Source organism: Ailuropoda melanoleuca, chromosome 10 (assembly GCF_002007445.2).
Source record: "Ailuropoda melanoleuca isolate Jingjing chromosome 10, ASM200744v2, whole genome shotgun sequence".
Lineage (NCBI taxonomy): Eukaryota > Metazoa > Chordata > Mammalia > Carnivora > Ursidae > Ailuropoda > Ailuropoda melanoleuca.
Window position 1 is genome coordinate 58920938 of NC_048227.1, and position 18590 is coordinate 58939527.

The window sequence follows — 18590 nt, forward strand, 5'->3', positions numbered from 1 at the left end:
CCCCATTTTCTTTATCTATAAAATACAGAACATGTTATTATCCATTTCTGATCTTTGAATATACCAAATTTAAGATCCTTACATATTCTGTTTTTTTCTACTCACAATGCTCTTACCTAAGATTTTCACATGACTGCCTTCCTCACTGTTTTAGACTCATCTCAAAATCCCTATCTTCAGAGAGGTTTTACCTGACCATTCTAGCTAAAGCAGACCACCTAGTATCCTTTCTAATCTTCATCACAGCAATTCATTTATCCACTTGAACATATTTATCCACTTGAACATCTTACCTAAGATTTTCACATGACTGCCTTCCTCACTGTTTTAGACTCATCTCAAAATCCCTATCTTCAGGAGAGGTTTTACCTGACCATTCTAGCTAAAGCAGACCACCTAGTATCCTTTCTAATCTTCATCACAGCAATTCATTTATCCACTTGAACATATTTATTTGTTTTATGCTTATTTTGTGTTCTTCTGTATGAAGGACCCTGTCTTGTTTATTACTATACTCTCAGTGCCTCAAACAGTGATTCACACATGGTAGATGCTCCTCGAATACTTGACCCAATGGCTGACTCTACCTCGTAGCTTAAGAAGATTCCATAAAATAATGTGTGTAATGCACTTAAGTGTTTGGCACCATTTCCTCTGTTTGTATATTTGTTTTCCTATGTCCTATCTAATTTAAAAACTTTTGAGACATATGCTTAATACACATACACATATGTAAAATCTAATAGTTATAATTGCTGTTACCAATAGTTAATATTCACAGTGTGTTTACTCTGTGCCTGTATTATGCCAGGTGATTTATATGGATTTTCTTTCCATTAACTCTATGAAGTAGATATTATTATCCCCATTTTTACAGATAAGCAAGCTGAGGCCTGGAGAGTTTAAATAACTTGTCTCAAAACAAACTAGTAAATGGCAGGGCCGGAAGTGGAAACCTTGCCTGTCTGCCTCCTGACAAAACTCATGTTCTTAACTTCTTTACAATCTATCCCTTCCCCCAAAAAGGGCAGTATTCAGAAAAAAAGCAGTGGCTTTTTTCTCATGACAGAATTTTTTTTGTGGGAATGGGTACCAACAATAGAGCTTAAATACCAAGTTAGAGCTCAAATGTTCATATTTCTGCCTTCCCCAAAGAAAGGCTTTCTGCCTTCTTGAGGTCCCATCTCAGTGGCTCCTGTTGCTTTGCCTTTTATTTACACTTGTATCTAAAATGAAAGAATCAAAACTTAAGCTAAATTCTTTATTCTTTGTACCCTTATTGTGTTTGATGTCTCACACTGTCAGAAAGCCTCAAAGGTCTAACTTTTAATGGTAGCCCAACTCAGGTATTAACAGGGCTGAATTAAATAAACAACTCCCAACATCCATCAGGCCCTCTTTTAGACCTTTATTCATAATAACAGATTATAGCTGTGGCTCTTAATTTTCTTTGTAACTTTGGGCAAGTCTCTTGATCTTTCTGGGCCTTGGAGTCTTCATCTGTGAAATGAGGGCAGTTGGAGTAGATTTTTTTTTTTTTAACTAAAGCCCATAATTTGTATTAGGGTTCACTCTCGTGTTGTGCATTCTTTGGGTTTTGACAAATGCATAATGTCATGTACCCACCATTGCAAGATCATGTAGAATAGTTTCATACCCCTGAAAATTTCCTGTGTTCCATCTGTTTATGCCTTCTTCCTTCTCCCAGAACCCCTGGCAACCACTGATCTTTTTACTGTCCTATAGTTTTGCCTTTTCCAGAATGTTGTATGTTGGAATTATATAGTATGTAGTCTTTTCATACTGGCTTCTTTTACTTAGCAGTATGTGTTTAAGTTTCCTCCATGTGTTTCATGGCTTGGTAACTCTTTATCACTGAATAATATTTCCTTGTATGGATATACCACAGTTTGATTATCTATTCACCTTTTGAAGGACATCTTGATTGCTTCCAGTTTTTGGCAGTTATGAATAAAGCTGCTATAAAATACATTTATATTCAGGTTTTTTGTGGACATAAATTTTCAACTCATTTGAATAATAACTAGTAGCATGCTTGCTAGATTGTATGGTAATCTTACATTTAGCTTTGTAATAAATTCCCAACTGTCTTCCAAAGTAGCCATACTATTTTGCATTTCCATCAGCAATGAATTTCTGTTCCTGTTGCTCCACATCCTCACCAGCTTTGGTGTTGTCAGTATTTTGGATTTTAGCCATTCTTGTAGGTAAACAATGATATCTTATTTTAATTTACAATTCCCTAATACAGTATTGATCATTTTTTCATATGCTGTTTTTATCTTCTTTTGGGAGGCATCTCTTCACATCTTTTGCCCATTTTAAAGTTGGGTGGTTCATTTTCTTATTGTTGAGTTTTAAGAGTTGCCTGTATATTTTAGACACAAGTTCTTTATCAGATATGTGTTTTGCAAATATTTCCCCGTCTGTGGCTTGTCTTTTCATTCTCTTGACAGTGTCTTTGCAAAGTACTTTTAAATTTTAATGAAGGCAAACTTGTCAGTTTTTCTTTCATGGATTGTGCTTTTTGGTGTTGTATGTGAAAAGTCATTGTCGAAACCAAGGTCACCCAGATTTTCTCCTATGTTATCTTCTAGATATTTTACTGTTTCGTGTTTTACAAATAGGTTTATGATCCATTTTGAGTTAATTTTTTGTGAAAGGTATAATGTCTGTGCCTAGATATACTTTATATTTTCATAAGTTTCTGCTGGCTCTGAAATTATTAATTATTTTGATCAATAATATTAAAAGGTTACACTGTTATTTGTCTACATTGCCATTTCTTGCTGCTTTTCTTCCTGGTGATACAGGTTTGCAAAAACCCATCTTTGGTTTCTCCCCAACAGTTTCATCTTTCTATACCATGAAAAACTGAAGCCCTCTGAACCTTAAATATCTCCTTATGTGATGACTGACTTCAATTTAAATTTTTAAAGGAAATTATCTTAATTATCTACTCTTTAGTAACACAAGCAATTTTATCTCCAAATTCTTACTTGGTGTTTCTTTTCTTTCTTTTTCTTTTTTAAGTAATAGATGAAAATGGAATTTTACTATTTTATATTAGAGTAAGATTATTGCATTGCATGTTATGATTTTAGAGGTAGCCTGCCATGAGGGATTGGTGATAAAATTGTTGACCTTCTTAACCTGCATTTACAGTGATCACATCAAACATAAGAAGTATGGATTAGTTCTCATTGTGTTATCATCCATGTGACTTGAGTTGCATATTTAATCAGAAGCCCAGCATGAGGGGTGCCTGGATGGTTCAGCCAGTTAAGCATCTGACTTCCACTTAGGTCATGATCTTGGGGTACTGAGATCTAGCCCCACATGAACTCCCCACTCCATGGGAAGTCTGCTTGTCCCTCTCCCACTCCCCCTGCTCACGCTCTTTCTTTCTTTCTTTCTTTCTTTCTTTCTTTCTTTCTTTCTTTCTTTCAAATAAGTAAAATCTTAAAAAAAAAAAAACCCACAATATTATGAATTCATGTAAAATGTATACTATTACCTAGGAGATTAATAACATTTCTTAAATTTTCTGTTCATTACCTCCTACTGATTTATATTTGTAAAAGGCTGTAAAGGTAATTAAATTAGATACTAATTTGTGATTGCTGTTGTGCATTACTATCACAAAATCACTCCCATTTCATAGAACAAAAGAAAAGATAAGGAAATAGAGGGATGGAGAAGGAGAGTCTCAGCAGTGAAAGGGCTTTTTTTTTTTTCAGAAATTAATGTTGTAATTGAAAGAGAAATATATATTCCTTATGAATCTTTAGATAATAAGTAAAGAAAGGCCTATGGTTACTTTCTCAGATGATTTATTCAAAGAGTTTTTCTTTTTTTATTGAGGTATAATTGACATGTAACATTATATTAGTTTCAAGTGTACAATATAATGATTTGATAGTTGTATGTATTATGAAATGATCATCACAATAAGTGTAGTTAACATCTGTCACCATACATAGTTATCATTTTTTTTCTTGTAATGAAAACTTTAAATATTCAAGTTTTGCCTCCAAGTGCTTACTTGGTTTTTTTTTATTTTGGTTTGTTGGAAAATAGCTCATCAGCCAAGTGTTATGTATATACCTTGGGTGTGTATATGTAAGTGTGTGTGTTGCCCAGATGAATCATAGAGACTTTTCAATTTGAGTCTTTAGATTTTATTTTTAAGATGTCCGTAACAAAATTGATTTGAATTCTTTCCTAACAAGATAGATTTGAATTCTATTTTTTTCAGCCTTTAAAAAGCCTGTTTTCTGAAATACTGTCATATATACTGTTCTCAGAATACAGTTTTTCTCTTTTCTGTGTGTTACTTTCTTTCTTCAATAAATGAATGAAACAATTATATCAAGTTCACGCTTTAGTATTTTTTCCAGTTCTTTTGTCTTTAGTGTCTCCAATTTACTGTGATGTGCTTTGAATGTCTTAATCTCCAATATTTCTGGCATATTTTAATATATTTTAAAAAACAAAATAAAATTGTTTAATATGTATTTATTTTGCCCTTATTGAAAGATTTATGAGCTAGTTCTAACATGTATGTACAATTTATGACGTACATTTTAGAAACTGATCTCATTGCTGGTTTCATTCTTATTTTTCTACTTTTGTTTTTCTTACCCACATATTTTATGTGAATATATACATATATAGGTAAGATATTAAAATTTTGTCATTTAAAAAATATTAAATATTTCAGACAAAAAGAAAAATAAGAGTAATAAATACTCTTTTGTAACTTTTGTTCAAATGTTAATATTTTGCTTCATTTGCTTTTTTTTTGATGGAATAAAAAATTACATGTGTGTAGAAGTGTCCTTAGCACCATAATATATTGTCTTCATGTTTTAAAAAGATTTTATATGAAAGACAACTTATAATACTTGTCATTCTATAACTTGCTTTTTTCACTGAACAATATATTTTCAAAGCTTATCCATGTTGCTAAATGTGGATCTAATTTTTTTATTTAGCTGCCATATTACGTTTCATTTTATGAATATGACACAATTTATCCATTCCCTTGCTAACATATAGTTAGGTTATTTTTTTCATTTTTCCCTATTGCAAGCAAGGCTACAGTGAGCATCACTATATATATCTCCATTTTTTCTAGGCTTCATTCATAAATACTGAGAAGTAGAATTGCTGAGTAATAGGGTGTATATAGCATCACAGTTTTCAAATTGTCTTCCAAAATTTTACACCAGTTTACACTCCCACCGGTCATTCGTGGAAATTTCCATCTCCTCACATCCTTGCCAAATATTGGCAGTTTTTTTTTTTAAGTTTTTGTCTTATGGGTGTGAAATAATTTTTCATTGTTTTAATTTGCATTTTCCAGATTACATGGCATTTCCTGAAGTTGAGTATCTTTTTGGCTCTTGGGTATTCATATTTTCTCATCTGTTAACTACTGTTCATATCTTTGTCCCTTTATTGAGCTTTTTCTTAACAGTTTGTAGGAGTTTTTGTAATTCAGATGCTATCTTTTATATATGTTGCTTTTTTTAACTTTGTCAGTGGTATCTTCTGTTGCATAGAAGTTTTAATTTTAATATAGCTTTTATCACTTTTCCTGTTTGTAAGTTGTCTTGTTTATCATGAAATCTTTCATACCCAAAGTCTGAAACATAGTCTATATTTTCTTCAAAATCAGTTAAAGATTATTGTTTACATGTAGGTGTTCAGTCCAGCTGGAATTTATTTTTGTGTTTGGCATGGAATAAAGACAGATGTTTATTTTTTTACAGTATGGATAGTATGTTATCCTGACACAAATTATGAATACTTACTCCTTTTCCTAAGAAAATGCCCTCATTTTCATATACCAAATTCCCATAAAAACTAGAGTCTATTTCAGGACTTTGTTTTGTTCCATCAGTCTCTTTGTCTCACCTTGTCCAGTACCACTATTTTAATTACTAACACTCTATAATAAATCTTAATGGCTAGAAGCATAGTCCCTTCTTCTTTTAACCAATCTTGTTCACAAAGATTTTACAAATTTTTATTTGACATTACCCCTATGGTTCTTATGACTTTTTAATGTTGTGTGAATATATATATTAAGATTACATTTTCCACATATATTATCCAGATGATGATGATGATGATTATGATGATTTTTTTTAAAGTAAGCTCTACACCCAGTGTAGGGCTTGAACTTGTGACCCTGAGATGGAGAGTCACATTCTACCACTGACCCAGCCAAGCACCCCGTCCAAATTATCTTGAATTTTCTATGTAGATAATCATATTGTCTACAAATAACAATTTTGGTTTTTTGTTTTAAATTCTTATCCATCTTATTTTTTTTCTGTTTTTTTTTTTTAAAGATTTATTTATTTATTAGAGAGAGACAGCCAGCGAGAGAGGGAACACAAGCAGGGGGAGTGGGAGAGGAAGAAGCAGGCTCCCAGTGGAGGAGCCTGATGTGGGGCTCGATCCCGGAACGCCGGGATCACGCCCTGAGCTGAAGGCAGACGCTTAACGACTGCACCACCCAGGCGCCCCAATTCTTTTTCTGTTTTATTTATCCTCTGGCAGAATCTCTAGTTCAGTGTTGAATACTACCACTGACAGTGGGAATCCTTGTCAAAGGGTGTTTTTAGTATCTGAGGTAGACATTTGTTCTTGAAAAGTAATACTTTTAGTTTGTTTTAACTAGTTGTAATTTTTAAATGTTTTATTTATTAATTAAATTTATAAAAGTTTATTAAAGTTGTAATTTTCAAAATGTTTTTCCTAAGCATTTGAATTTAACTTAAAAATTTTAGTAGATCGTATTTTAGATCTAGTAGTCTTTGCATGGAAATAGGACTTTGGCTTTTTCTTTGATTAATGTTTAGTTAACTGGTAAATCTAGTAGATTAAATCTTCCTTAAACACGAATAGCACTTACAAATTTAGGTACCTTAGGTATTTCAAACTACATTTTTCAATTTAGCCTATCATATTTTCTCAAATACTTTAAACAACTATCAAGGCAGATCTTCATTTCCAGTAAGCAACATCTTTCTAAGTAATTAAGCAACTTTGTCAATTTAATACATTAGTCTTATACATTTAATAAGTCTGATTTTAGAAATCATTTTAAATATTTTTAAAAACCTAGCACCCTTCACCAGTATGGCTTAAGTGTTCTGTTTTTGGTACTTGGCCATTTCTTTTTCTTGCATTTGGCTATATACTTGTAAATTTACATATTATCCAGTATTTCTGATTTAGATTGGAGGGGAACTTTTCTATTTCATATTAATTCAACATTTTGATTAGAATTTTTCATATTTTATTTTACCTTCCTTTTTTGTAATTTTATAAGTCATTTAAAAGTCTTTCTAAAACAAGGGTGTTGTAAGCAAATACTTGTTGAAATAATTAAAACTATGTATTCTTTTAATGTTTAAAATCTTAATAGTTGTCTAGATAAGATAACCAAGGTATTTATAGGGGTATTCACTGCAAAGATTTTGTTTGAGAGCTCAAAAATGGCTTCAATAAAAGTTTAAATAAGAGTTCAACATACATGTAAATTTGCTTCTCTTTTAGTAGAATTTTAAAAATAGATGAAAACTTGAAGATAGATCAGCCCTTTTATTTTATATATAAAGTTATGGGAAGGTTAGGTACTAATTAGGATAAGGTCGCAGAACTAGTTAGAACTTAACTATTATCACCACCACACCAGTGAATCCAAATGTAATGCCCACCAGTAAGTAGTAGTGGAGGGAGGAATCTCTGGCATCAGGGTGTATAAAGGCTAAGTATTTTAATGTTCCTTATTTTCTCATTTTCTTTGAACCTAATTGTATTTTCTTATATTCCTTTGTTCAAAAAGGGACAGATGATGGCTGTGAGATCTTTTTTTAGACTCTATTCATTTAGAATATATGAGACAAATTCTGCTTCTTGCTCCAAAGTAGTTTTACACCAGTTGTTTGAATTCTGTTGCTCGATTGTACTATCTCGTCTATACACCCTCCTTGTTTCGTGAGTTGTGTTAATGAGAAAATGTAGTATCGTCCCAATAATTTGGCTACATCATGATTCTGTCAGGTACTTTTGAAAGTGTACTACAATTTTTTGGCACCATTTAATTCAATATATCAGAGTGGCTGTTTACTAAATCAAGTGAGCTTAAATATGAGAACACTATGATTTTTAACTTTTTTAAAAAGGAAGTTTCTTTTTCTTCCTTTACCCTCCTACAGTGGAAATATGAATTTCTATGCATGCAACAGGATGTTTTAGACAGTTTGCTATTTGTTTTTTCTGTTATCACTTGTTATTTCGTGGTACCAGTTACATAACTCGTAATATTTTGACAGTTGCCTTCTGTGTAGAGCTTCTTTGAAGATTCTGTATATAGATATTACCTGAAGTTTGTTTTGTGGAATGCTTATTTCTCAAGAGGATCCCCCAAAAAGGATTCTGTTGCAAATAAGTTTGAGAAATGCATACTTTATCCCTGTTTTGCAAATTCACAATGATAGTAGTGTATTAAAGATATTAAAGTAGAATATTAAAAATTAAAGTCTGGATTAATATTGAAGAATATTTTTAAAAACTTGCACGTGAAGAAGTTGGTTAATTTTGTTTTATACATTTCCATAAGTTTATTTGCTGGAAATCTATTTAATTTAGGGAGTAACTTCAATTAATATCCTATGAAACTAATATTTTGGTAAATACTGTTTAATGGCATGAATCCTTAGTGAGTGGTAGATCTATGATCTTTAAATATTAGAATATTTCTTTTTATTTCTTTAAGCCTAGTTATCATTATAATTTGTTTTTTTCCCTTTACAGCATGGATCATCCCCTCTCCCCCAGTTCATTCTCTTCCCCAGGCCAGATGTTTTTATTCATTTAGCTCATCTTTACTGAGCCCCTAGAGAGCACGTACTAGAAATACAGAGATGAATAAAATAAAGTTCTGGCTCTTGAAGACCTAACTCATTGATTTCTTTTTTTTTCTAACTCACTGATTTGATAGAGCAGGAGAGCCATCTTTAAGGGATACCCCCTCACATCTTTATGTAATTTAGAGATCCATGATTGGCACTTTGCATTTACTTATTTAATCTCATGAGAAGAATGTTCTTAATATGTATTTTTATAAAGACTTTATTCATTGAATCTAAGATGCCAAAGATCGTAAGGCACAGCATTACTCTATGTCCCACAATGAAAGAAAACATGTTGCTAAATATAATTTAAAGGTGAATCCTTGGGGCGCCCGGATGGCTCAGTCAGTCAAGTGTCTGCCTTCTGCTCCGGTCACCATTTCAGAGTCCTGGGACCGAGCCCGGCATTGGGCTCTCTGCTCAGCGGGGAGTCTGCTGCTCCCTCTCCCCCTCCCTCTGCTGTCTCTCTCTCTCATATAAATAAATTAAATCTTTAAAAAAAAAAAAAGGCGAATCCTGATTTCATAGAAGTACAATGTATGCAATACATTTGTGAATAAAGGTTTGTTAGCTATTAGACTCAAATGTATTTTGTTTTATGTATTTCTACTACATTAATTGATTTAAGGACAACAAATGCTTATTGAATGACTACCATATGGTAAGTCCAGTGGATAATAGAATAATGAATAAGATATGGTCCCTTGCTCTTGAGGAATTATAGAGGAAGACAGATATGTGCAGACATTGCTAAATTAAAATTGTTTGTTATGACAACTAAATTAAATCACAGAAACTATAATAAATACATTAAAGATAATGCTAAATTAATGATAGTCGATGGCTTTGTAAGAGTTATGCATTACCAACTTCAAAAACCATCTGTGGTTAATTTTTTATTCTTTCATTGTCAGAGGCAGTTGAGGGATTTGTGGATAGAAGGGAGAATTGAAGAAATATTTATTTGGGGGTATATATGTGTATTTTTTTTAAGGAAAGAATAAAGTTTGTTTTAAAGATGTTTTATGTGTTTCTCAGTTGTTATCTCCACAGGAGGTCTATTTCAAGGGAAAACAATTCTAATGGTTGTACTGTTTGTTTGCTTTGGAAATTTTACAAATCAAATTATACTCAGCCAAACATGTTTCTCTGTGTGTGGATTTATTTATACAAGGAAAAAGTGTTAACCTTAAGTTGGCATCTGCCCGCTTCAGCAGCTGTATTGGTTGGTCCACCCACTGTCAGTGTGTGCACTTAGGGAATGCAAGCTTATTTTAATTTTGGCTTAAATAAATAGCACTAGGAATATTGATCTGTTAGGTTTTTTAATCTAAGGCTAAATATAGGGAAAAATTGGATTAACTATGATTTATGGCAAGCAGTTCAGAAACAAAAAGGGAACCACATTTAGAGTCTAGAGACCTGAGTTTGAATTCTGTTTTTGCCACTTATTACACATATGACCTTAGGCAAGTCACTTAATCTTTATGCCTTGGTTTCCTCATGTGTTCAAAAATGACTATAATGATAGTATGCCACTTTGTAAGGCTAAGTTAAAATTTGATGTATAAAGGCTTCGTAAATTATAATACTTTTCAAGTATTAGTTGATAATTTTAGATTTTGCCTTTGAGTACAGATATGAAGACTATACTGTATAAGACTATATACATTTAAAGTTTAACAGTTTTGATTTATCTGTATTTATATAAACTTTAGTTAAAAAAAGGATGGCATTTCCTCCCTATTAATCATTTCAGAGACTTTTTTTAAGAGAGGGAGGGAGGGGGGAGAGGGAAGGAGAATCTCAGGCCTGATTTAGGGCTTGATCTCAAGACCCTGAGATGACCTAAGCCAAAATCAAGAGTCAGATATCTAACCAACTGAGCCACCCAGGGGCCCTTCTTCTCTGTCTCCTGATGGGCTGTAATTTGCAGCTGATAGGAAGCTTTTAAGTAAAGGATGATAGTTGATCGTATTAAAGGAGGCTAGCTTTCTTAGCCAGGGTTGGTCTGGACTGGACTGGCAAACTTGGCCAACTGACATGATGAATTCAGCATGATGAAGTCAACCCTCTACATTTTGTGAGGCATCAAATTTGTACTAGTTTAGAACAAGTTCAAAGCCCTGAGTTGTTTAGGCATTTCATTTATTTCGCCTGAGACTATGACCTCTTCCTCTCCATCTCAATCTCCTCTTAGCAAAAAATCTGGCACATGTTAGACACTCAGCAAATACCATTGGAATTGAGATGGAATGAAAACTAAAAATTATGCCAATTCCTAACATTAGCTTTCCTGAAAAGTCATCTCAATGTTATATGAAGCAAATTATGCAGACGCAGTCACAGGCAGCTTCTGTTTGAATGCAAGAGAAGTTCTTAATAGCAATAAAGGTCTCATGTTTAGCTATCATAAGGTCTTTTCTATGCCTCCAGTATGTTGGCTGTTAAAGGTACATTGGAAGGTCCTCAGAACTTTCAGCATTTGGCACAGTCAGCTAAAAGTAAAGTATGCACATTGAAAACTGCTGAAGAACTAGAATATTTAAGAGGAGGCTAATACAAATTTTCACAGGTGCATTTTAAGTAAAATATATTTTGATTGTCTTAATTAAGCTTCTACCTCAGCTAGGCAGGAAAATCAGATTTTGTCCTTTTGCCCTCCATGCTGTTCAACAACATATGCTATTTCTCATGTTAAGACCTTAGCAGTTGTGCCAACAAATCTGGTTTGAAAAAAAAAAGTAAGGACTTAGTGGTGTCTCTTTACAGATCAGCTTGTTGACAACTCTGTCCATCAGTAGATTACTTCAGCCCTTTTGTGAATAGTTGTTCACTTCAGATATATGGATCAGAAGTTGGTGTGGTTAAGATACTGCAGCTTGCTAGTAGGTATGAGAATTGGAATTATGGATACGGAGCTCTGAATACCAAGGAGAGCAATGTTATGACAAACCTAGGTATTTGTGTTGCTTTTTGACAGAATAACTCAGACACTGCTGTTAGTGATTAGTACTCTCTTTTGTCTGAATGGCATAGACATCTTCCTTTTACTTTATATTGAGATGACTTGTTAGTAGGATTCATCTTGGAGCTCTACATGGCTTTTAATTCATTTCAGTTTAGCAAGCATTTATTAACTATTGAGTTAGGTGCTAAGATTACAAATATGAATGGAACTTGATTCCTGTCCTTAAGGCTTGCCATTTAAGGGAAGGACATGAACAGAATTTTTTTTTTTTTAAGAGTTTATTTATTTGCCAGAGAGAGGGAGAGAGAGAGCACAAGCAGGGGGAGCAGCAGGCAGAGTGAGAAGCAGGGCCCGAGCTGAGCAAGGAGCTCAATGCGAGACTCCATCCCAGGACCCTGGGATCGTGACCTGAGCCAAAGGCAGACGCTTAACCAACTGAGCCACCCAGGCATCCTGGAATATTTTAATATAATATATTAAGTATATAAATATGCAAGAGGAGAGGTAATTTGCCCAGCCATAGGGAGCCCAGAGATTAATATTTGTAAGGGCTAAGTCATAAGGAAACTCCAAGAAAAGAATGACAAAGAGTTTATTATCATGCTACTTTCACCACTGTATATTTACATAATACTTAATATTTTTCAAAACTAAGAGAAAGGAAGTGATATAACTAAGATTACATGCTATGCAAATGTCAGAGACAGAAAAAACCTAGGTGCTCTGATTTAATCCAGAGCCGTTTCCATTATGTCATATTCCTTAGTGAAACCATGCAGATGCAATCTTGTCCTCAAAACTATAGAAATGGAAGGGGAAATGCCTAAGAAATTCTCATCACTAAATCCAAGAGAATATCAACAGCTTAAAGGATGTAATGGTAAAGAATTAACCAGTGGTGCTGTAATCGAAAGGATTACCATGCTTCTAGAATCCGATGAATCTTTTCCTCCATTGTCTACTGATTGATGTGTAGGACAGGAGAGTCGCTAAAGAAAAGTATGTAGGTAAATAAATAGTTGTCTTTCTTTCTGATCTCAAGACATTGTTGATGGTTGTTATCTTCAGAGAGAGGAAGGCAGTAGACATTGTTGGGGATCAGCAGTCTAGGAGTAGGAATTATTTTACTTTATATTTTGTGCTCTTCAATACTGTGTCCTGATATATTACTGTTGAGAAGAAAACATGTTGATAGGGATTGCTGTATAGTGGGATTATAGGCCACTTAAAATTTTTAAATTAAATATTACATAGTACATAAACTATACTAACAAGTTTCATCTGAAAAGTTACTACTGAGTACGTTGACAGTGACAGAGTGGATTTTCCATAGATCCACCTAGAAACTATTTTTATAATGTGCTTAGAACAGCAGTGGCACTATAAAACCAGTATTCTCTTGTTTCTATGGAGAAGTGAATATTAAATTATAGATAAGGATATGGGATACTTCATTTTCCACAGTCTTAGAAAATCCCTATACTCACATTCATACGTACAAGTATACATTTGCTCCTGGGATAGGAAACAGTTTTCCTGAGTGAAAGAGATGCTCTGGCAGGGTGTGGCAAGAGTGGGAATCAGATTTGAATTCTTATATTAGTTGCTTTAGACAGGATTGTGCTCTGAGAGGGACTTTGAGGACCTTTACCCACCAAAAGCGGGGAGAAGTTAGTAGTGGTTGGTTGAATAACTGGTTTCTTTGTACATTTTTTTTTAAATAGGGAACTCCTCACAATGATCAGTTGGTGCTTATTGTCATTCTAAAGCCATTTTAGTCTTCTAATGATGATATGCTCGCTATATAGTGAAATTGCAGTTTTGTAAGATCCCAGAACAGCTATGGTGTATAATTTGTGCAGTACTTATCCTATCCTTGGTAAAGATGGAAAATGCATGCCTGAACTGAATACACAGCTTTTCTGGAAAATTGTAAAAAGGCTAAAGGAATTTTTTTTTCATGGTGTCATTGTTAAAAAGGGATTAATTTTTCTTAAAAAGGGCCAGAATACTCTGGATATAATGCAAGTATTTAGTTAGTGTGTTTGTGGCCTGTGAGTAAAAGACCAAATACTGAGTGTTGGACTGGGACTATAAATCATCATCCTTGGCAGGAGCAAAGTTTACTCTTTCTCCTGTTGTGTCTGGACAGTTACCAGGGCCTGTGGTGAACTTTGCAATCTAGTTCTCAAAGTACCAGAGGATGTTAAAGCATTTACATGGAGTTGGGGTAGGAGTGATCTGATCTCACTTGTTGGTTGTTTTGTTTATTTTGTGATTTTTTATGGGTGAGACCTTTTATATTTGGAGGAATTATAAAACATGGTTAAATATGATGGGAAGGAAAAAGATTTTTATAATTTTTAATAACCTGTCTTATAGTTCTTACTACTAAAAATAAATCAATACCTATATGAAATTATGTATGGAGTACATTTGAGAACCGGAAATTAGCTTCTGCATCCCAGTTTCTGGGCATTCAGAATAGCTCAGTAGACATTCCATTTATTGTGTTTCAGTGATTCTAATACACATTTTTTCAGATTTAAAAAAGTTCTAAAATAGTGATATGTCTTATAATCATTATTGGCCTGAATTAAAGTTGGATTACTTCAGAGAGGATTTGCATTTGCCTCTACCAGTCATTTGCACTACTACCAACCTGAGACCGTTTTAAATTCTCTGTTTAAGAGTTTGTTTTTAATCTCACTGGTAGTATGAATTCAGAGTACAAAGCTGTGTAAGAACTGCTTTTGGGATAAAATTCTATCTACTTGGTGCCTAGTACTTGAAAAATAGAGACTTTCAAGTTTCCTTGCTGTCTCTTTCTGCGTGGTGGGTTTATTTTCCATTTATCCTTCTCTTCATTTGTAGCCTTTCTTTTGTTTCAGCTTTATATGAGAAGTCTGTTTTTTTTCTCATGGTACATAAAAGAAACAATGCGTCTTATAATAGATGGTGGCTTAGAAGATACCCATTGGACACTTGGTTAGGCCTTTACTTAACCAGTCTTCTTCAGAACTTGTTTACTCGTATGGTAGACACGCTTCTAATAAACAATGTGATTGTTACACATTTCTTTGTTCATTCCTCATTGGTGATTTTCAAACTTGAATTTGCAAAAGAATCAGTTGGGGAGTAAGAACTATATATTTTTGGGCCCAGAGATTCTGTTTCTGTGGACCTCGGTGATGCCCTCTCATCTGCGCTTTTAATAAATACCCTCAAGGTATTCATACCAAGGTGACTGAAGGACCACACTTAGAGAAAAAATTACTGCATATGTATCTAATTGAATACTCATGGTTTCAGCTGCCATCTATATTTATTGATGACTTCCAAATTTTTATGTTTAGTCTAAACCATTTTTCTTGGATGACAGATTCATCTATAGAGCTGACGTGGCGCTATTAACGGCAGAATACACTCTGACCCAGGCCACCTGGGTTCAAGTCCCAGCTCAGCCACTTAATAGTTGTGTGACCCTGGGCAAAGTTACTTAGCTTCTCAGGTGCCTCATATAAAGTGAAATTTGAATACTTCAGAGGGTCGCCTTGATCATTCAGTGGATTCACATATATAAAGTTCTTTGACCAGAGACTGGCACATGATAAGCTCATTGTAAGTGTTAGCTGTTTTGATGTTGTTATTTTTCCACAAGCACCTCAAACATGTCTAAAATGAACCTTTTATACACCTTTACCACCCTCCGTTTTCTTCTTTGACTACAGTTTTGATTTCTCCCTATCACTGATTTTCCTCATCCAGGTCATACATTTTATGAATTCCAACATCCTACTTATCTCTAATTTGTCCTCGCCTTTCTTTCTTTTTTTTTTTTTTGAGAGAGAGAGAGAGCTCGTGTGGGTGCACATGCACAGCGGGAGGGGGGGAAGGGAGGGGCAGAGGGAGAGAATCTCAAGCAGCCTCCACACCCAGCACAGAGCCCAAGGGGGGCCGGGGCTCAATCGCACAACCCTGAGATCACGACCTGAGCTGAAATCAAAAGTCTGATGCTTAACCGACCAAGCCACCCAGGCACCCGTTGTCCTCTCCTTTCTATTCCCACTTGTATTGCTTTGGTTCAGGTCTTTATCACCTCTCATAGAATTTTGGAATAGCCTCCTAAATGGACTTCTACCCTCTGGTTGTTTTTCTTCATTTAGATTTCACAGAAATCTTTATCAAAGGCAGTCTGATCCTGTTCTTCCTCTGCTAGATGACTCTTGTAGCCTGCATGGTAAAATCCAAACCCATATGTCTGGCATTCAAAGCCCCTCCTAGCTAGTTTTTGCCTCCTTGTTCTGCAACACTCATTTGTAATCTTCCAGCTTTATATATTGCCTGTAGTAGACTGTCCAAAACAATGGATTCTCTCTTGCTTTCATAACTTTGCGTAAATAAGCAATATAGCATGGTGATCAAAAGTGTGAGCTTTAGACCCAGACTGCCCAAGTCCAAATCCTGACTTTGCCACTTACCTAGTTGTGTGAACTTGGGCAAAACACTTTTTCTGTGCCACAGTTTCCTGATCTTTAAAATGGGAATAGTTGTGCCTCATAGAGTTGTTAGGAGGATTTTACTAAGTTAATTTACATAAGTGTTCAATAAATGTAAGGTATCATTATTTTTATTATTACCATGGTGTTTCCTTTGACTGTACACCTGATCTTCTCCACTAGCCATTCTCTCACTATCTTTTGCCTATCAGATCCTATTCATTCATCTGTCATATCACCATTTAAGAACTACCTCCTCAGGGCACCTGGGCCGCTCAGTAGGTTGAGGGAGTGGCTCTTGATTTTGGCTCAGGTCATGATCTCAGGGTCATGATTTCAGGGTCCTGAGATCTCAGGGTCCTGAGCCCCTGGTTGGGCTCCATGCTCAGCGGGGAGTTTGAGGATTCTTTCTTTCTCTCCCTCTGCCCCTCCCCCTGCTTGAGTGCTCTCTTTCTCTCTCAAGTGAATAAGTAAATCTTTAAGGGGGAAAAAAAAAAAAGAACTACCTCCTCCAGGAAGCAATCTCTGAAATCCCCAGACTCGCTTATGATGATCCTCTGGGTTCCTGTAGCACCCTTTTGTAGTATAATTAAACTCTGAATGCATTAAGGACTACCAATATTTTTCATATATGTTTTTCATCTCTGAATGTCCAGTGAATGAGACTTGATTGTTTTGTTGTTTCTTATTTGCTATAGATTAGGAAACCCAATTAGAAAGGGGAGGGATATTCTATTAAAGACAAGTAAACAGCTCATAAGCAGACTGGAAAGCAGGAGACAGCAAGAGGTAAAAACAGAAAACAAAATCTGTAAGTCTGGAAATTTCCAGTGACGGGACAAACAGTCCAAAAAGTATCAGTGTGATTCTCCAGGTATCCTACTATATAATTAAAAAGCTATGATAATATCCTAAGTCATCCCAAAGATTAAGTTGTGTAGAGCATACCTGGCCTAAAAGGAAGGATAGTAGATAAACATTTTAGAAATATTTCTTTTAAAACTAGTTGAAATAGATTTTGGTAATTAAATGGATGAGCTTCAATTATTTATAATTGTCCAACAGCTCACCCCCCCCCTTGGGCTGCCTGTGTAATCAGTGCACTCCCATAATTAATTCTGACTATCGGATGTGCCCAATCTGTATATGTGGATAGTTGGGGGAGGGGGGGTAGTAAATAGGCTAAGAAAGTGAATTTTTGGCAATTAATATGAGCACGGTTAACTTTAAAATTCATTATTTGTTGACTCAATTTCTAAATTCTTTATACATTTAATAAGTTTGCCATCAGCCTTTCTAAAGAGAAATGGTTAGAAACAAAGTTCAACAGATAAATATAATAAACATTGTAAGAATGTTGAAACTCTCTCAAAATAACTGATTAAAAAGAAAATTAGAACTTTCTGAAAAAATATTATTAGTAATATTTTAAAATCCTAAGATTTATGATTTACTTTCTTAAGTAAAATGATATTACAATAAAACATCGTATGCAAAATATATACCAAGGTACAATATGTGATTATTTTTAAAACTTAGGATTGTATTTACAAAATTGTTGGGTTTAACCATAACAAACATTAGCGTAGAGAAGTAGGAAAAAGTTGTTGATCTAACAAATTAGTTTCAGTTGATTCATTTTACAATTTTTTTTCTTTGATTAGGCCCTGAGGATACAATGCCCCTTTGCAGAACACAGCAGTTTGGACTGCAGGAACTTACAAAAGAAATAAACATAATTGTCCTCCCTGAGTTTCTATTGATATAGGAGGCATAAGACCCTTAAAAATGAGATGTAAGTGCCCCAACAGATATCCATATAAATTATCAATATTGTACATCTTCAGCTGTTTTTTTCCTCTGCAGAAATCTAGTTAAGAGGAAACTATTTGCATAAAAATACTTGTTTCTTATAAAACTGTTACGTGTTTATTGTAAAGAATGTATAAGAAGGTTGAAATAAGAAAATGAAAGTCTCCTGTTGCTCATCTATTAACATTTTAATATACTTACTAGTCTTTTAAATATGCTTATCTTTATCCCTTTTAAAAATTGGACTGTAATTATATAATTATATATTCTTTATTCACTTTATATTAAATTAGAAGTGTTTTCTCATGAACTGAATATTCAAGATAAACTACAGGTAAAAGATGATGGGGAGCT

General features: G+C 34.2%; 1 protein-coding gene across 8 annotated transcripts in view; it reads left to right on the forward strand.

Moving 5' to 3' along the window:
• CEP57L1 (centrosomal protein 57 like 1) overlaps window positions 1-18590 on the forward strand; it is a 69076-nt gene that overhangs the window by 9147 nt on the left and 41339 nt on the right. Inside the window, exon 1 of one of the 8 annotated variants that reach the window (XM_019797641.2) lies at window positions 18089-18219. The exons of the other annotated variants lie outside the window; for them this stretch is intronic. The gene's annotated coding sequence lies outside the window, so the exon portion shown is untranslated. Of the gene's footprint in view, window positions 1-18088; window positions 18220-18590 lie in introns of those variants that run through there. 8 annotated transcript variants of the gene reach the window in all.